Source organism: Mauremys mutica, chromosome 4 (genome assembly GCF_020497125.1).
Source record: "Mauremys mutica isolate MM-2020 ecotype Southern chromosome 4, ASM2049712v1, whole genome shotgun sequence".
NCBI classification, from domain to species: Eukaryota; Metazoa; Chordata; order Testudines; family Geoemydidae; genus Mauremys; species Mauremys mutica.
The window spans coordinates 96,949,497-96,968,871 of record NC_059075.1 but is presented as its reverse complement, the minus strand read 5'-3'; positions in this window follow the sequence as shown (position 1 = coordinate 96,968,871).

Genomic DNA, 19,375 nt, shown 5'->3' with positions numbered 1-19,375 from the left:
TTGCTCAGATTTAGGGACAAGTCTGTGAGTTCAGTAATGTTTGGGTAGGTCCCAACATGGGGAAACTGCCTGCAAATGGGCAAAGTATTTTGCATTGCCTTTCACTCTCCAGTCAGTGGGTTTTCTCTGGATTTTACACTGCTGTAAGTGTCCTTGGCCAGAGAAGCTTACAGTCTAGGCACTCTCCACAATTTTCTGCATCTTTACATGTATTTGAGTTCTGACTTGCTGTCACGTTTTAGAGGGTTCCAATTGTTGGGCCATGAAGGTTGGCGTTTTAAATTGCACAACCGGGGGGAACAGAGGTCAAAAGTCACTTGCAATTACAAACATGTCATGAAAAATTGTTGTTGGAAGTAAGATGTTTTTCCCCAAAGCTAAGGCCCAAGAGTGGCTAAGTGAGGCCTGGATTCAGCAAGGTGTTTATATTTATGCATCACTTTAGGCACACAGGTTGTCCCACTGAAGTAAGCGAAAGTCCTTTTTGAATAAGGGCTCAAATCATGTGCTGTGTCTGTGATTTTCTAGCAACTGAACTACAAGCACCAGAGGCAGAAACTGCAGAGTCTGATCTTTTGCTTCCCTCTCTCTCTTTTTCTTTCCTTTCACTCGATGGGCATTGGATTTGTTTTGTCTTAAGAAGAAAGAACATCAGATTTTAACAACAAAATTTCAAAGCTACCATCTGAAATTGACTTTCTTTTTCCCAGAATGGGAATTTGATGTCACTCAAAATGCTGGCAAGCAAATAGAGGAAGAGGAGATAAAGGAAATTGGTGAAACGGAGAAAAAATGCAGGCGGGCAGGGGTGTTTGATTGTTTTTTGGAGATTTTCTAATTCTCTCTTTTCATATGTCTATTGAAGTAGAAAATATTTTTTAACTTTAAATCAAAGACCCCGACAACAGAAACTTGAACCCAGATTGTTGTTGTTGCTCTGGCAGTACAAAATGATGTTCAAATTTTTTAGCATCCTAATAGTCCTTTCCCGTCTTACAACACACCATCTCACCTTAGGCCAGTGCTTCCCAAAGAACTAGCTGGGGAGCTCAAACAGACCTCTCCTTTGCTCTCCAGCGTCTCAGCTTTCATAAAATAAGTGAGTATTTAGCAGTTATGGTTGCAGAGAAAACCTTCAAAATGTCAAGCAAGTGTAATTGTGGCAGTGACCTCTACCTGAGTTTGCAGAAGCCTAAATCAACAGCTTTGAGATATAAAGTGCCCCACTCATTTCAGTGGTGCTAACTCAGATGCCAGTGATGATATTGTAAATGTCAACGTTAACTAAAGCATGTAAGAAAGGAAAGAACGAATCATGAAGATTGTAAAGAGATTGTGAGAGACCATGGGTCTCAGACCAGCCCGTAGCTCACTGGTACCAGCAGGCCAAGTGGTTGGTGGATCCTAGCCCACAAAGCTCTGATTGGAGAAGGCATCCAGCCTCTCTGATTGGCTCAGATTCCCTATTTAAGCTAGAAGGAAGGCCAGGAAGTTGTCTGAGAAATTAGGTGGCTCCCTGGCTTGAAGCTACATTGGACTCTGCCTTCTTGCTTGACTCTTGATTCCTGCCTTCCTTTCCTGTTCCTGCCCTCCTGCCTTGTTCCAGGTCCCTACTTCTACACCCCATCCCTGATTACAGACTCTGTCTCTGACCCTCAGCTTGACTCCCAACTCCAGCTCTGACCACCTTTGTCCCAGGCCACGACAAAGATCTACATCAGCAATCCCCAAGTTGTGTGTGTGTGTGTGTGGTGTGGAGTGGAGTGGAGTGGTGTAGGGTGGGATGAGGGGGTGTCTTTAGTAACGTGTAGTGGGGTTGCAAGGCAACTAGAATGTAGAACTCAATCTCCTCCTTTATATGAACCGCAGCTCCACCCGTCCTCCTTTTCCATGTCACCTGCAAACTTTCTTTTTATTATGTCTTTTTTCTAGTAACATCTCTGTCTCCCTCATAATCTATAACCCTTTCCTTTGCAGGCTTTGTCTCCCATTTGGTCTTTTCTGTGTTTGCAGTTCTGCCAAGGAGTTTTTATTATACTGTTGTCATTGATTGGTCTATGTTCTCATAATGTATTTCTTATGAGGGTGCTGTTCAGTACTCCCGTTGCTTTGGGAGGTGGTGTTTTATAAAGAAAATTATGGTTAGATTAAAATAATGTAAGGCCCTTTTATTTCAGTCATAATAAGATGGGAATGAGCTCGTTGAATTGTAGGCCTGAAGCTGGAAAGAACATCTGAAAAATTGTGCTTTTCTTTATTCTGTCATTGTCCCCTTCCCTATTCCCTGCTCCTCTCTCCCTGTCGTCTCGCCAAAGCATGTGCTGAGTAAATGTGAAAGCACATCAGGAGGGGACCTGACATTTTGGACCATGTGGAGCTTACAGCAGGATTTAGGGCTGTACCAACAAAAGCAAGTGACATGTAGGTTGCCCCACAGAATCTGAGACACTTGATGGACATGTTAATGGATCAGAGTAAGAATGGTTCAAGTACTGAGTCTTCTACTGAGGCTGATACACATTCTGTTAATGCTATTACATATTGACAACTGTCCCTTCTATTCCGTGTCCAACACTGAGAATGATTTCCCCAAATAATTTGGCAGTTGGTTGGCTAGCTAGCTAGCAAATACTGGCTGGAACACCTCTGTGTCTGACTCAATATGCCCACAGTATATATGCTATCGCTGCTGACCAGTGAGAGAGACAGAATACAGTACAGATAAGAAGCTTCCCCCCTTCTCACTGCTTTGATTTTCTTGCCTCTCCCTCTGATCAATCTGTTGTCTTTTCTCCTACTTTAAATGGCACTGGCACTGAATGCTGATGAGACAGTGACTTTGGTGCAACTTCACTCATTTTTCAAGTAATTTCTTTGGGAACCTGACACTAGGCCTGAACTTTTGGAGGCACAAAGCACAGTGATACTGAGTGCTGTTCCCATGGGCCCCACCAAAATATCTATAGTGTCATTATCTTGCAGACAAGAGCGCTGTATTTCCTGTGCAACACATGCAGACTCTGTAAACATATGCCCAATGAGATGTCTGTATAGCTGAAAACCCTTAAATCGACCGATGACAGCTAACCATTCAGTTTCAGTCATACGCCGCGTACGTCTTAAATACTTTCAATTTGGTTATCGCTCATTTTTATGCATTTCCCAAGCCATAAATGCACCTTCTGATTTGTCGGGAGGGTTGTCAGTTAATATTCTGGTTTACCTATGAGAGACATTTTCATAAGCAAGTATTTACAGCATGGCCTATATTCTGCTATGTCTTGAAATACAGATATTTCCTATACAGTATTTGTTTAACTGCTCTTTAGACTACCCTAGCTGGGGAACCAATAAGAGATTTTAAAAATGCAGCTGGGGAGAATAAAGGAAGAAAACAGCAAAACATGACAGTTTTACCCAGCTTTAGCTATCGTAATTTTGAAAATGGAAAATAGATTCGCTTAATGAAAGAAACTGCATTTCCTTCCATGAAATATAGGGGCAGGAGAGGGTGTGTGCGCGTGTGCGTGTTTATTCTTTATGGTCTGGTGTATGCAGCTATGAAACTAAGGGTCTGTCTACACTGCAATTAAAAACCCCTGGCTGGCCTGTGCCAGCTGGCTTGGGCTGTTTAATTGTGGGGTAGAGGTTTGGGCTTGGGCTGAAGCCTGAGCTCTGGGACCCTCCCACCTCGCAGGGTCCTAGAACCTGGTCTCCAGCCTGAGCTTAGACACCTACACGGCAATTAAACAGCCCCTTAGCCTGAGTCAACTGGCACGGGGCCAGCTGCCATTTTTTTTAATTGCAGTGTAGACATACCTAAAATGCCTTTGTTTTTGTCTATTGCACTTTCAAAAGCTGCTCCTATGTGCAAAGAGTTGCTGCATGTTGCTTTACGTGAAAAGTAAAATCTCTTCTTGTTTTCCTTAATCCAAATATATGTCATTTTAGACTAAAAAAAAATTGCTCTTTGTGTGCTTGGAGAAACCATAAATCTCCATGGTAATAAAGTAGCATCCAATTAGTAATATTAGTTGACTGTCAACACAAGACTTGATTGACCTTGTAGGCCTCCTAGACACAAACCCAAGAGTATCCAGAAAATATCAGAAACATCTGAGAGGCCCCACACCTCATCTCCTGGTTTGCTTTGCTTTGCCTTGCCCTACCCTTTGGGCTCAGCTTTAGGCATTGAGAGTCTCTGGTGCAAGTGAGAGTGCAGGGGAGAGAACTGGGGGCTAGGTGCAGGGCAGCCAGGGGAGAGGAGGTAGAGTCCTAGGCTGGGGGTGGGGGGAGGAAGGGACAGGAGAGAGCTATGCCCCTACTTGCCCCAAAGTTCACCAGTTGGCACTGAGTCGCCACTCACTCACTCTGAATTTTATGGGCCCCTGGAAGATGGGTTCCAAGGGTGATAAACTCCTAGAGGGCTTTTGGTATTTTGTTTTCTCTTTGCATCCAAACCTACTGAACCTACCCTAGCACCAGATGTGACTCCTTGGCAGCCTGCTTCCCAGAGGAGCTGAGTGGCTATTGGCCACCCTGCAGTGCCTGTGCTATGCCCACTGGGAGGGGGCAGCGTGGAGGTGGGTTGATGCTACATCTAGCAATGGTACTTCCCACTGGTTTAGTTGGGTGTACAGTGGTTGCCCCTAAAATTTTTTCAGTTGCCTCTGTGGCTAGATAACATTAGCTCACTGTTTGCAACATTCCTCACACAATCCTTATACTAAAACTGACACTTCTCTTTTCAAGGCACAGCTCTTTTCAAAACACCTTTAAAGGGGAGAATTTCACATACACTCTATAACCCTGCAAGCAGCACCATGGGCCAGACTTCCAGTGGAGGCACTGGAGCTGCATGTAGATGCAGGGGTCCAATTACAAGGAGCAGTCTGAAGGAATGGGGCCCAAATGGCTGCTCCTTCCCCTGTCCGTCCCTTGCACAAGCTCTGGAGCTCCACTGGGCAGCCGTGGGCTGCCTGGGAGTTGAGGTGGGAGGAGGAAGAAGGTCATGTTGTGTTGGATCCGCTCCCCCTGTACTGAATATCTGAGTGCCTTTGCATCTCACTTTACTTTTATTTGATCCCGTCTGCGTATCACAGCAGGGTGGAGAAAGGGGCTCATTATTGTGTTTGCTTTTCATTTAATTTTGTTATGCACAACTGTACAGATTTCAAAGGGATTATTTGAAAAAGCTCTCTGTGTTGTAAAGGTAGACCTGGCAAGCACGTCATCTCTGATTTCTCAAGCGTAACCCTGTGCCAAGCAGGCTCAGGTGAAACACCCAGAGATATTCATGAGATGATGCTTTCATGAAAGGATCAAGGCTTCTGTTCACGATCAGTGAAAAGTTATTTTATGACTTTTGATTAATAAAAGCAAATGTGTCTCTTCAAAACTGACTGACATATCTGTACCTCTGTGTAGTGACTTATGATTCTCAGGGCTTTTATAAAAAAAACTTATTTTAGCAGTTGGTAATTAAATTTACTGTACTGAAGCAATTGCATCATGGCAACAACTTAAGAAGCCAATTAAATTAAATTAAAAATGAGATATCTGGCCATGCTATCTATGAGATATTTCAATTATTCTACTGATTCACTTCCCTTTATATGATGATCCTATTTACTCATGGTCAAGTCCTATTTATTATTTACTTGGCAAAACTCCCATTGATTTCAACAAGGACAGGACTCAGTGAACACTAAATGTCATAATATATGGAGCTAAAGTCCTCTTTACAGAACAAGAATTTATTAGGGAGAACAGCTGCAATAAACTACTGCCTTCCATCTTTGTCTATTCCTATAGATCCTCTCCTGAACCCTTGGGACCCTCAGGACAATACAGACCTGTACAGGCCAAATGACCTATATTTGCAGTTATGTCAACATTAGGACTTCATCATTTGACCCTACAGGCATGTCTGCACTGGGAGCCTGGGTGTGATTTCCAGCTCAAGAAGACATACTCGCAGAAGCTCAGATTGTGCTAACATGCTAAACATAGAATGTAGCTGTGGCAGTGTGAGCAGCAGCTAGCTACCCCGAGTATGTACCTGTCAGAGACCATAGGCGTGTACTCAGGGTGGTTGGCTGGTCCCATCACTCATGCCACCATGGCTACACGCTATTTCTAGCAAGCTAGGGCAAATATGTTTCCTCAAGCTCCAAGGGTAGACATACCCTATGATTCTCAGACATGTTCAGTGTAGCTACATGAATTTATTCTTAATATTGTAATCCTTGAGTTTAATAATTTCTTCCACGCTGATATCCATGCCACCAGCATCATGTCAACATGTCATTTAGCCAGAGAATGAGTGAGCAGAACTTAAGCCACCCATAGCAGTGGGAGGGCCAACTCCACCATAAAGATAGGACAGGTGGCAGGCTATGGCAGCAAAACACTGGGGACAGCAGGCTATTCAGTGCCTACCATTTGGTAAGGAGCAGATGTTTTCTGGTTTGCCTAGGGCAGCAGAATCTCCAGACCTGACCTTTCCCCTTCCAATTTGGCCAAGGTTTTCATATCCAAAAAACACCAGAGGTGTTCTCAGTTTGTGAGTATCTAGCATGAAGTAGTTTAAGGCCCCTGATTTTTAGAAGGTGCTGAGCACTCAGCCTTTGAAAATCAGACCCCTTTAAGGAGTCTGACATTAGGCCTAAGAACATATCTCCATTTGGATTTCTTCCTGCTTAGCTCACTCAGCTGGTTAGTCATTACTCATGCATGTAGCCCCAGAAATTCCAACATACACTCATGGGATGAGCCTATTAGGAACAGTTTCTACATAGGAGAAGGAGACGACTGAAGAGTCACTTTAGGGACTGGAGGTATCGGCTACTATTGGTACTACACGCATGAGTAAAGTCTACTTATGGGAGTTCTGGGTTGCAGGAACAGGTCACATACAACATGACTGAAATCATACTATCTTTTAGGACCACATGAATTCTGGCATCTTTCTCTTGGTAACATTGCTACAGTCTCCCTAGTTCTGTAACATTTTTTAACTTTGACTCTAAATATGAAATTGTAGTAAAAAGCTGTGATATATTTAACTACAGCTGACATTAAATGGTAACATTAATTAAGATTTCTCTCTTCCACTTGTTATCAAGTCATATTTCAAAGGTCACATTTACCTTCAAGCAGTATTTTACTAGGCTAAATGGCTGGAGCCTGGAAATAAATTAAAATATTGATTAATTTTTAATATGCTCCCAAAATCTCTAGGTCTTATATAAATCAATATGCCCCTGGAAGGACTATATTCAATATCTGAGAAGTATCCCAGTAATTACTCTCAGGTTTATATCACTGCAGAAACAGACCTACTTCTAGAATAATATCAAACAGAATCTCACTTCTTATTTAAAGTAGCTAGCCTCCTAAATACATCCATGTGCAGAGCAAAAAGCAACGTACACGACATGGAAAATTTCATTAGACAGCCATGTCAGCCATGTACAAAGTTCTGTCAAATCTTTACCATCTCTCAACACCTCATGGTTCTGATTTTATGTCCCTGTCTTAATATCATTGTTCACTTTAAACTCTGACCTATTTTTCTGGATTAAGTAAAGAGCACTTATTTCAAAATCAGCCCCAGGTGGCAAGAGCATAGCTGTATTTTTGTGGTATCTTTTATGCACATTAATTATAGAAGGGCTTTTGGGGGGGGGAGTAAATTACCTTTATATACACTTAATGTATATAATGTGACATATATGGGATATATAGGTATAGATATAGATGAAAATAATGTGACGTTAATTTGTACCACAATTAGTGACAAACGAAATTAATATTCTATTGTCTTGCTACAGAGCATCTCTTCGGAGTGTCCTGATTTAGGTGGATTTCCTTCTGAATCTCTTAGGTCTGGAAAATTTGGGTTTAATCCTATAAGGTGCTGACCCCCTGCAGTTCCTGTTAATTGCAGTGAATGCTGAGGGTGCTCAGCATGCTGTACAATTAGGTCCTTTGGACAAGAACAGGTTTTCTTATGACATTTCTGGTGTTTCCTGTTTCCACCATGAGGAAACTTTCTTATGGCATTTAGTCATTTCTAAATGACTGCACTGGAACTGGGAAATGCAGAGGCACTTGAAAAGGACAGTCTGTGCATAGGAAGGGTCCATTGTAGGAATATTAGCATATTTCTGTATGATGGATTGAAGGTACAGTAAACATAGCTGTCATATATCTCTGCATTTGCTATCCAGCTGCTTTGTGTCTGGCTCCTTTTTTGTCTTGTATTATCTACCCTTAGTGGCCAATCCTACCCCTTCTTTCACAACCTGGGGGGACCCCAGCAATGAAACTGGGGTGGTTCTGCTGTGCAAGAGGATGGCAGAATTGGAAAGGGTGCATGAGGGTACTCCTCTGCATCATGTAGAGCCTGCTGCATTGGTCCTTCCTCTGTAGCAGTATGTAGGAGTGGGCCATTGGCAGAGCAGGTGCCAGAGGATCTGCAGCGGCCTCATTCGCCATTACTTGCCCCTCTTAGAATCTTGAAAATAATATGTCTTTTCTCAGCAATTTTCCCTGTTTCTATTTGTAAAGGACATGGATGATTGTAAAATTTATGAATATTATATCTGCATCTGATTGTTATTGTGATATATAAGTACTAAGGGTTAATTCAGGCCTGGGTTAGATTGAATGTACACAGGAAAGCAGACAAACACTTCTGTTAACCACCTATTTACTGATAATTAAAGGATAACTAGAGATCCAACTGCTTGGAAATCTGTCTCTGACCTCCCCTGGACGGCTGCATAAACCAGTTTGGCCAGGTTCAGGAGACTCGGAATTGCGAAATTGTTAAAAGATCTGCCCTGCATAGAGTGGAAGAGAGACACACGAACTGTGGATAAGCAAACTAAACCCCAATTCCCAGAAGAGGGGATGTCTGGGTAAACTAGGCTTTGGATAAAATGTGTGTGTGTGTGTGTGTGTGTGTGTGTGTGTTAAAAATTCTTTATTCTTATTATGCTTTACTCCTGTTTTTTGAGATTAGACACCATTTTGTTTTGATCACACACGGGTCACAGTTCCCATAGGCAAGATTAGCAGGGCTTGAATTCAGTCAGATCTCAGGACTCTTGGTTGGCACACAGTGTACTGTGTCCTAAGACCCAGTCTGTGAGTGGAAGAATCACAGGATTCCACCCAAGGACAGGGGAAGGTGAGAGGCCTAACACTTGAAGAGGTTGCAGTCAGAGAGATATAAAGGGGCAAAAGGTGGAGATAGCCCTGAACTGTCAGACTACTTTTCCCCTTTTTCTTCTGCAGCCCAAGGCAACACAGTTTTGCACTGCTCACTGATTGCAACTCCACTGGCTATCTCTCTGTTGCCTCTGTCTGTACTGCAAAATGTGTGCACACGCAATAGCAGATTTAACAAGATGCATGGAAATGTGTATTGGAGGGCAAGAAAAGGATGCTGGTGTAAAAATAGTCCTGTTAACACTATTTATTATGCTACTGTGGAGAATGGAAAATAGGTATAAGTATATACAAGACTACTATGCAATTCCCTTCATGTCTCTCATTCTGTTTTTGTAAGGTAGTGTCCCTCTTCTGCTCCTGCTCCATTTTGCAAGGCATACTCATAGAGTAGACAGCCTTAGAAAGGATGCAAAATATGCAACACACCCTCCTCAAACTCCTGCAAAGTTAAAACTCTCCCACTCTAACTCCATTACAGATAACTTTTGCAGTGTGACCTGAAAGTCAACAAAATCAAACTGGCTAGAAAAGTGAAAGAAGCAAATTCCAAAAGTTGAGGACACTTGCTCTGAAAATACCCTTTATCCTCTCTCATGTAAACCAGGAAGATTTTAGCTCAAGCACCTCAGCTGATCTCAACTGTTGAGTTATCATCTAGGGAGTTTACCACTACAATTTCTAAGAGTATGGTTTTACTACTCATACCCTGGTACATAAATACCTCCATATATATCTGGAAAGTGTAAAAGGAAGATGTCTGCTCTCCCAAGTTAGTTGAGAGTCTTGATAAAAGACGCATGCGTTATGTTAGCCATTTCCAATGTTATTTGCTATGTAGCTTTTTAAATATCAGGCACACCACAAGCAAGATAGTGTCACTAACATGGCAAAATCATGAGTTTAGATATAGCACTTGGAAAGTGTGTGAAATAGAAAAAAAAATAAGGAAAGCAAATATAGTTTCGGAAGACGGAGGGTCACATCTCTTCAGAGGAGGAGCTGCTTGAATTGTGAAAAGGCAAGGGGATGAATTTGAAAATGTGTATTTATTTTAAAGTACAAACTTCTAAACCCCGGTCTGTGATGAAGAGGGTGAATTCGTATCAGCCAAGCCTGACATTGGCTGTTATGGTAATGCTGATCCATACAAGAATCTCCACTGTGATAGTTCAGTTTGACCACAATGTTGCCTTTTCTGTTGTCCCAAGTTTCTGTTTTGTGTAGACCAGTAGCTGTTACCTTCCTTAGCAGTATTCACTCAGACTGCCTCATGTACTTAAAATATCAGGAGGTCACATAAACTAGCATCTGTAAACAGAGTACCCTGGTACAGTACACTCTAATAAGGAAAGAGTGCATTCAGTTACTAGATCAGCGTCCTCATTAGAATCATCAGTGTCGTCTCTAGAAGCTGTTCATGTCCAACCGTTAATCGAACTATCCCCTTCCTTCATTATCATCAGAGACCTGGAGAGGCAGAAATCCAATGTTATGCTATGAAATATTGGCATCATTGACTTATATTTAGCTTGTGTCATTTGCCTTAATTCAAATGTCTGACGTTACACTGTTTGCAAATAAAAGCTAGTGTTTAAGGGCAAAGTTATTTTATTGAAAACATAAATTGACTGGAAGTATCACTCATGGCTGGCTCCAGGCACCAGCTAAGGAAGCAGGTGCTTGGGGCGGCCAATAGAAAGGGGCGGCACTCCATTCCTGACCTAGTCGGCACGTCGGGGTCTTCGGCGGCAATTCAGCAGCGGGTCCCTCAGTCTCTCTCCTCCTCTTTGAGCTGCCGCCGAAGTGCCGCCAAAGAGGAAGAGAGGGAGTGAAGGACCCGCCAATGAATTGCCGCAGAAGACTGAAGCGGACCGATTCAGCTGCCGCCAAAGTGCTGCTGATCGGTTTGTTTGTTTGTTTTCTTCACTGCTTGGGGCAGCAAAAAAGCTGGAGCTGACCCTGGTATCACTGACCTGTTGACTGAGTGCAGATTTACCAGAAGACCCATTGCCCACTTTCACTGTACTGTAAGAATAACAATTGGCCAGCAAACCTGATAGATACAAGGACTGCAATACTAGATCAAACCTATGGCCTGTCTAGTCAAACAGTGTCTAGAACCATGATGGTGAAAGAAACCTTGTAATGGACAGTTAGGTGGTAGTCTACTCATAGGGGAAGCTTAGCTATTGACTTATGCCCTGAGCCAGGAGGGTTTATAAATGTTTGTTTGTTTTGAGTAACTGGATATTCTTAAAAAAAGAACAGGAGTACTTGTGGCACCTTAGGCCTTGGCTACACTTGCAAATTTGCAGCGCTGCAGTAGGGTGTGAGAACACACCCTCTCCAGCGCTGCAAATTGCGGAGCTGCAAAGCGCCAGTGTGGTCAAAGCCCCAGCGCTGGGAGCGCGGCTCCCAGTGCTGTATGTTATTCCCCACAGGGAGGTGGAGTACGGACAGCGCTGGGAGAGCTCTCTCCCAGCGCTGGCGCTTTGACTACACTTAGCGCTTCAAAGCGCTGCCTCGGCAGCGCTGCCGCGGCAGCGCTTTGAAGTGCAAGTGTAGCCAAAGCCTTAGAGACTAACAAATTTATTTCAGCATAAGCTTTCGTGGGCTACAGCTCACTTCTTCGGATGCACAGAATAGAACACACAGACAGAAGATATTTATACATACAGAGAACATGAAAAGGTGGAAGTACGCATACCAACTGTAAGAGTCCAATCAATTGAGATGAGCTACCATCAGCAGGAGAAAAAAAACCTTTGAAGTGATAATCAAGATGACCCATAGAAGGTGTGAGGAGAACTTAACATGGGGAAATTTCTATGGGTCATCCCAATTGATTGGAGCCTCTCTGCATTACAATACAAATAATAATTGAAGAATAGATACTGCAGACTCCCCCCAATATCTGTCTCTAATATTAATCTTTCTTGGTTCTTTGGAGATTGTTTTTTCATGTGCAAACAAATCTCTCAACATATACAATTTCAAATACCCTTTACCCTGTAGAGAAATAGTCTACTGCATAATATCTGCAGGAGACATGTGATTTTTATTTTCTAGCATTGCTATGATAATAGGCTGAAACATGGTGGTTTTCTCCCCCCCCCCCCCGCCATTTCATTTCTCTTTAAGTCCGTTCCTTTGTCTGTTAGCTGCCAGCCGGATGTACTAGAAAGAACAAAAGAACATCACTAACTAGAAGAGATACCTGGCTAGATATCATGGTGCAGGCGCTTACATTGTCAGAACTCCATTGACTTTAATGGAGCTCTGACAATTATCAGCCTAGGATCTGCCCCACCATACATACGCTGGATATCATTAACAGCAGTGACCCACAGTCTGTAGAAGCAGCTCTGCAGGGTAAAAATTTGTCTAGTGTGGTGGGGCAGCACAATGCCCATGTGTCACTTAATTCCCACTTCAGTGATATATGGTTCACTTGAGATTTGAGTGATGCATCAGCTTTATGCAGGCTATCTGTACACATGTGAATGTCACCACTAGTGAGCCAAAATCCTCATCTTGTCACATGAGCCATTGAAGAAAGCAGAATAAATATCTAGGATATGTGCCCAATTTAGGTGCAAACTGTTTAAGATTTCTCAGCAGATCATGGCAACAGCACAGAAAGAAAAATTGTGGGGGAGAAGGTGTGTGGGCAGCAGGGTAGGAGAGGCAGTAATTCATGATGTTCTGGGATGTCTCTGCTAGGAATGCTGTTTTACAATTTCTCTTCAACTTTAATATTTTAAAAACTCAGTTAAGATAAAGGCTGGGGCTAGTGATCTCTTCCATCTGCTGTATCAAATGAACATCACTTCGTTTCATCTTTATGTTCCTTGCCACAGGTCAGGGTAGCTCAGTCAAACTCTGTAATTTATACTTGTATTGTAAAAATGATGAGAGTATTACAGTATTCAAATGCTTATTAATGCTGATCTCTGTGCACTGTATAGAATATTATCCAGACCCAGGGGTAGAACGAGTATGAGCATTGGGAGGTTTGTGTATCTCCAGACATCCTCCAGTTTTACTCAATGCATTGAATCAGAGCTGCAGGAGACACCTAAAGTGTACAAATCTGAGTCCATCCCACTTCTGTGTGGGGTTACATTATCCTACCACCCAATGGATTAAAAATGGATTGAAGTTAATGGCAGATGAGGGTGCCAAGTAACTTCCAGGCAAGGCTCAGCACCACACAAGATTGGACCCATGGTAACAGCATGAAAAGGTACCAAAGGACACTCAAGGTACAAACATTTAAGATCAGAACATTTTAAAGCTTGAGGATACTCCACTTAGGAAGGAACAATCAGTTGCACACACATACAAACTGGGAAATGACTGCCAAAGAAGAAGTACTGCTAAAAGGGATCTGGGGGTTATAGTGGATCAGAAGCAAAATATGAATCAACAGTGTCTCAGACTCTTGCAAAAAAAACAACTAAACATCATTCTGGGATGTATTAGCAGCAGTGTTGTAAGCAAGACACAGAAAGTAATTCTTCCACTCTACTCCACGCTGATATGGCCTCAACTGGAATATTGTGTCCAGTTCTGGATGCCACATTTCAGGAAAGATGTGGACAAAATGGAGGAAGTCCAGAGAAGAGCAACAAAAATGATTAAAGGTCTAAAATACATGTCCTCTGAGGGAAGATTGAAAAAATTGGGTTTGTTTAGTCTGGAGAAGAGAAGACTGAGGAGGGATATGATAACAGTTTTCAAGTACATAAAAGGTTGTTACAAGGAGAAGAGGGGAAAAATTGTTCTCTTTAACCTCTGAGAAGCGAAGGGTTTAAATTGCAGCAAGGGCGATTTAGATTTCACATTAGTTAAACTCTGGAATAAATTGTCTATGGAGGTTGTGGAATCTCCATCATTGGAGATTTTTAAGAGCAGGTTAGACAAACACCTGTCAAAGATAGTCTAGATAATATTTAGTCCTTTAAATCTCTTTACTTGCACACTGTTCCTGCCACCCCTGATCCTGCAGCAGACCAATCACTGGGCTGGTCTCTGGCACAGGGCCGCCCAGAAGGGGGGCAAGTGGGGCAATTTGCCCCAGGCCCCGGACTCCGCAGGGGCCCCCAAGAGAACAGCTGAGGCTCCCGCCTCCGCCCCTCTCCTGGAGCCTTAGCGCATCGAGCGGCGTCCTCAGACAGCGCCTCAGCATGCCTCCGGCGGGGCCCCTGAGCCCTGCCCCGCTCAGAGCCGCGTGGTGAGGGGGCGGGGCTGCAAGCTCCAGGCTGAGCTCAGCTCCCTTCGCTCGGCGTGAGCTCACAGCCCCACCCCCTCACCACGCAGCTCTGAGCAGGGCGGAGCTCAGGCCCCGCCGGAGACACACTGCAGCTTTTCAGCGACGCGCTGAGGCTCCGGGTGAGGAGGGAGCCAGGGGTAAGAGGCTGGGGTCAGGGGGGTTGGCTAAGGGGCAGGGAATCCTTGGGACAGGGAGGGGGCAGAGGTTGGGGGGGCGGTCAGGGGGCAGGGAACAGGGGGGTTGGATCGTGGGCGTTCTGGGGGGTCTGTCAGGACTCAGCGGAGGGGGGTGGATAGGGGTTGGGGCAGATAGGGAGCAGGGGTGGGGTCCCAGGGTGGTGGTGGTGGGGGTCTCTGGGGGATGGTGAGGGGACAAGGAGCAGGATGGGTCAGGGATTCTGAGGGGGGCAGTCGGGGGCAGGAAGTGGGTGCAGGCTGGATAGGGGGCAGGGGCAGGCTGTTTGGGAGGCACAGCCTTCCCTACCCTAAAGCTCATTCAGCAGTTTGAGGCTTGCAGAAGAGCCAAGCTGTTAGCTTTTCCATTAGGGCTACCATCCCTTTCACTTCTCAAATGCCGAATTATAGTCTACATGTAATTTCAGTGCCATAGGGAGATTCATGTCAGGGGAGGGCAGCTTCATTTAAAATTAGCCACTGGGGGGAGGGATCACATGAGAAGAGCAATATCCTTCCCAACCCTACCAAGGGAGACCCCCCTCCCCTGCATTCCCTGAGGCTTCAGAGGGGTTAATTCAGTGGTTCTCAAACTTTTGTCCTGGTGACCCTTTCACATAGCAAACCTCTGAGTGCGACCCCCCCCTTATAAATTGAAAACACTTTTTTATATATTTAACACTATTATAAATGCCGGAGGCAAAGCGGGGTTTGAGGTGGAGGCTGACAGCTCACGACCCCCAGTAATAACCTCGTGACCCCCTGAGGGGTCCTGACCTCTAGTTTGAGAACCCCTGGATTAATTTCATTTTAGCCCCCTGTATCCATTCACATGCATGTGCTATTTTGAGCATTTCAGTTTTGACAACATAGGCTCATCCCAGATTCTGGAACAAGCTCAAATGCTCAGTTCGTGGAGTATGTACATAAGCTATATTAAAGACAAACCCACAGTAACCGTCTCCAGTTTGTGAGGGACCCCATGGAGCCAGTCTCTAGAAAACAGATAAATGCATGGAGATTAAGTCCATTAATGGCTATTAGCCAGGATGGGTAAGGAATGGTGTCCCTAGCCTCTGTTTGTCAGAGGGCAGAGATGGATGGCAGGAGAGAGATCACTTGATCATTACCTGATAGGTTCACTCCCTCTGGGGCACTTGGCATTGGCCATTGTCAGTAGACAGGATACTGGGCAGGATGGCTGTTCTTATGTTCTAACCTAAATGAACCCAAAGTTATGGAGACAGATATGAGTCAAGGAAGCCAGCAGAGTATCAGAAACCTGGAAAAATCTCTGCCTAGATGGGCTCAGGCATTTGGTCACAAGCTGAGGTGGTTCAAAAGTTTTGGATTTTTTTAAGCAGATTTTTTTTATTGTTTCTTTAAACAATCAAACACAGCAAGCAGCAAATATTTGGCCACACACTTCTGAAACCTCAAACCATGTTCAGGTTTTGGCAGACTAATTTCAGCTTTTCAATTAAAAAAAACACAACAAATTTTGAAGGAAAGCAGACATTGTCCGTGATTTTTTTCTGCTTTTTAAAAACCCCTAGTTTTCGATCCAGAAAAAGTTTTGATGGAAAATATTTGTCCAACCCTTTTAATGAGCTTTAGTGCCTTTTAGCACTAGCTGATGCTGAGAACCAGTGATACCTTGTAAAGAAGTTTTCTCAAAACTGGGTTTGTGCCAAAATGCGGAAGGTTTATTTTTCCCAGGGGTGCCCGTGGGGGGGGAGCAAGTGGGGCAATTTGCGAAGGGCCCTGCAAGGGCCCCCAGGAGAATATAGTATTGCAATTTTTTTATAGAAGGGGCCCCCAAAATTTCTTTGCCCCAGGCCCCCTGAATTCTCTGGGCGGTCCTGCTCTGGCATACAACAGAGCAGCCTCGTGGCTGTTATCTTTTATGCTAGTTGCTAGTGGGTCCCAATATACAGGGATTGCTGCTATGTAAAAGACACTTTGTTCCACAATGGGGAACCTGGTGAGGATACAACCGCTCATATGCCACCTGAAGATTCCCTCATGCAGGAGAGATCCTTGGGGGATGGAATCACTGGCTTTCAGGTTTATTTGTGCCACCTGAGCAGAATCTCTCCCTTGATCTTTTGTGACATCTACAAATGGCTAAATGAAAACACAGTAATTAACCATACTAAGTGTGGTAAAGTAATGGAAGGATATTATTTCTAGAATATGGAAGCTAGAGAACAATGGTCAAAATTCTCTCTAGGCACATTCATAGTTAAGGCATATGGTGATTACTATCTGCTATGATTAGATATGTCTTACTATAATAGCCACTAGTATAATTACAGTATGGGACCACATTCAGCAGTGATATAACTGGTGCTATAAGTTATACTTTTCTTATTACTAGCAATTATACCTTGCTACAGGCAAATGACACAGGCCATCTCTCACCTGTCTCTCACTGCCTTCCCCTCCCGCCCGCCCCCTCCCCCCAGCTTTCCACAGTTGAACAATTTCTTTTCATCTCAATCATCACTCTCTCCAGTTCCCCATTTAAAAAAACCACTATTTTCAATTTTTGCTAAACTGCCTTCTGTATATTCCTTGGCAAGTGCATTTTAATTTAATCAACCAATGCTCGCTAGACCCTAGATTTTCCCGTAACGTTCATCCTATTTATCACACCCTGTACATTCTCCAGGACTGAATCCAATATAACATCGCATTTTTTTGATTGCTCAACAAATTGTGTGGGAGAACAGTTCTATATTACATTTAGAAACTTGAGCTCAAGACATTCCACAGTTCTCACTTGAGTCACTTTCAGGGCAATTGAAATTCCCTGTGATCAATGTTATAGCCTCTTTAAAAGCCTCTGTTATTTGCATAAACATTGGCAGATTTGCGTTTTCATCATGCCCTGGAGATCTGTAATGACTTCTCATGATCTTTTTGACCATTTCTATCTGTAACCTTAATCCAAATTATCTGTTGCAGTAGCTAATTTACATATGCCACCTTTTTAGTCATATATTAATGCCCTCTCTCACTTACACTGCTACTTTCTCTTTTTTCAGCCAATTCTACTTTTAGATAATATATACTGAAACTGGAATATCCTGGCCAGTTTTCCAATTTTGGATTCAATTGTGGAATCCATTCTCAGGCAATGGAAATTTTGCCACTGCAGGTAGGGCCCTTAATGAGTCAGCAATGATTTTAAAAACAAGTCCTTTATGTGACCAGTTTTGTCAATCCCCCAACCCCAATTCTACAAAAGTTTATTCTCAATTATTGCAAATATACTATGTTCACACATTTTATCTGCTTTCTGTACTCAGCTGTCTATGCTTGAAACCCTGCAATACTTTTATTATGCTCCCTTATTTGTAAAAACCTTCCTTTTTGGATAAAAAGTGTTCTATAAATGCAAAACTAGTGGGGGGGGGGGAATGAATTCGCTGGCACTTTCTGTTCCCACCCCAATCTGGGGTGGTTCTAATAACTGTTGGGCTTGAGTTCTGGACTGAGATTGTTTAAAAGAATAAACAAACTGGCCTATATAGAAAAACTGGTGATTTTGACAGTTCTTAATCACTGATCATTTTATAAACAAAATCAAAAAATCCCTAAATCACCTCCACCTCTTGACCCCCGTGAAAGGCTGAATCAATGCTGCTAGTAATCTCAGCAGAGAGGCCAAGAACTGAATGGACCTGAAGAATGAAAGCCTAGTCTTATTCCCATTAAGCCAGGGGCAAAACTCTCTTTGGTTACATGGGAGTAGGACTGGGTCCTGAACTATCACCTCATCCCTAGATGTAGTCCCTCCAGTTCAGAGTTGAGTCACATTAGCAGGACCATATGGGGAAACTTGCACCGCTGCTACTCACAGACTCATAGACTTTAAGGCCAGAAGAGACCATTATGATCATGTAGTCTGACCTCCTGTACAATGCAGGACACAGAACATTGTCCACCCACTCCTATAATACATTCATAACCTCTGGTTGAGTTACTGAAGCCTTCAAATCATAATTTAAAGACTTCAGCTTACAGAGAATCCCCCATTTACTCTAGTTTAAACCTGCAAGTGGCCCGTACCCGATGCCGCAAAGGAAGGCAAAAACAACCCTGGATCTCTGCCAATCTGACTTGGGGGAAAGTTCCTTCCTGACCCAAATATGGTGGTCAGTTGGACCCTGAGCATTTTGGCAAGACCCACTAGCCAGACACCTAGGAATACTTTCTCTGTAATAATGGAGAGCCCTCCCCATCTAGTGTCCCATCACTGACTGTTGAGGATATTTGCTAATATCACTCACAGATGGACCACATGCCAGTATAGTCAGTCTCATCATACCATCCCTTCCATAAACTTATTAAGCTCAGTCTTAAAGCCAGTTAGGTTTTTTTGTCCCCACTGCCCCTCTGAAAGGCTGTTCCAGAGGTTTACTCCTCTTATGGTTAGAAACGTTTGTCTAATTTCAAGCCTAAACTTGTTGATGGTCAGTGTATATCCATTTGTTCTTGTGTCCACATTGGCCCTTACTTTAAATAACTCCTCTCCCCTCAGTGGTATTGATCCCTCTGATGTATTTACAATCAGACCACCTCTCAGCCTTCATTTGGTTAAGGTAAACAAGTCAAGCTCTTTGAGTCTCCTCTCATAAGGTAGGTTTTACATTCCTCTGTTCATCCTAATAGTCCT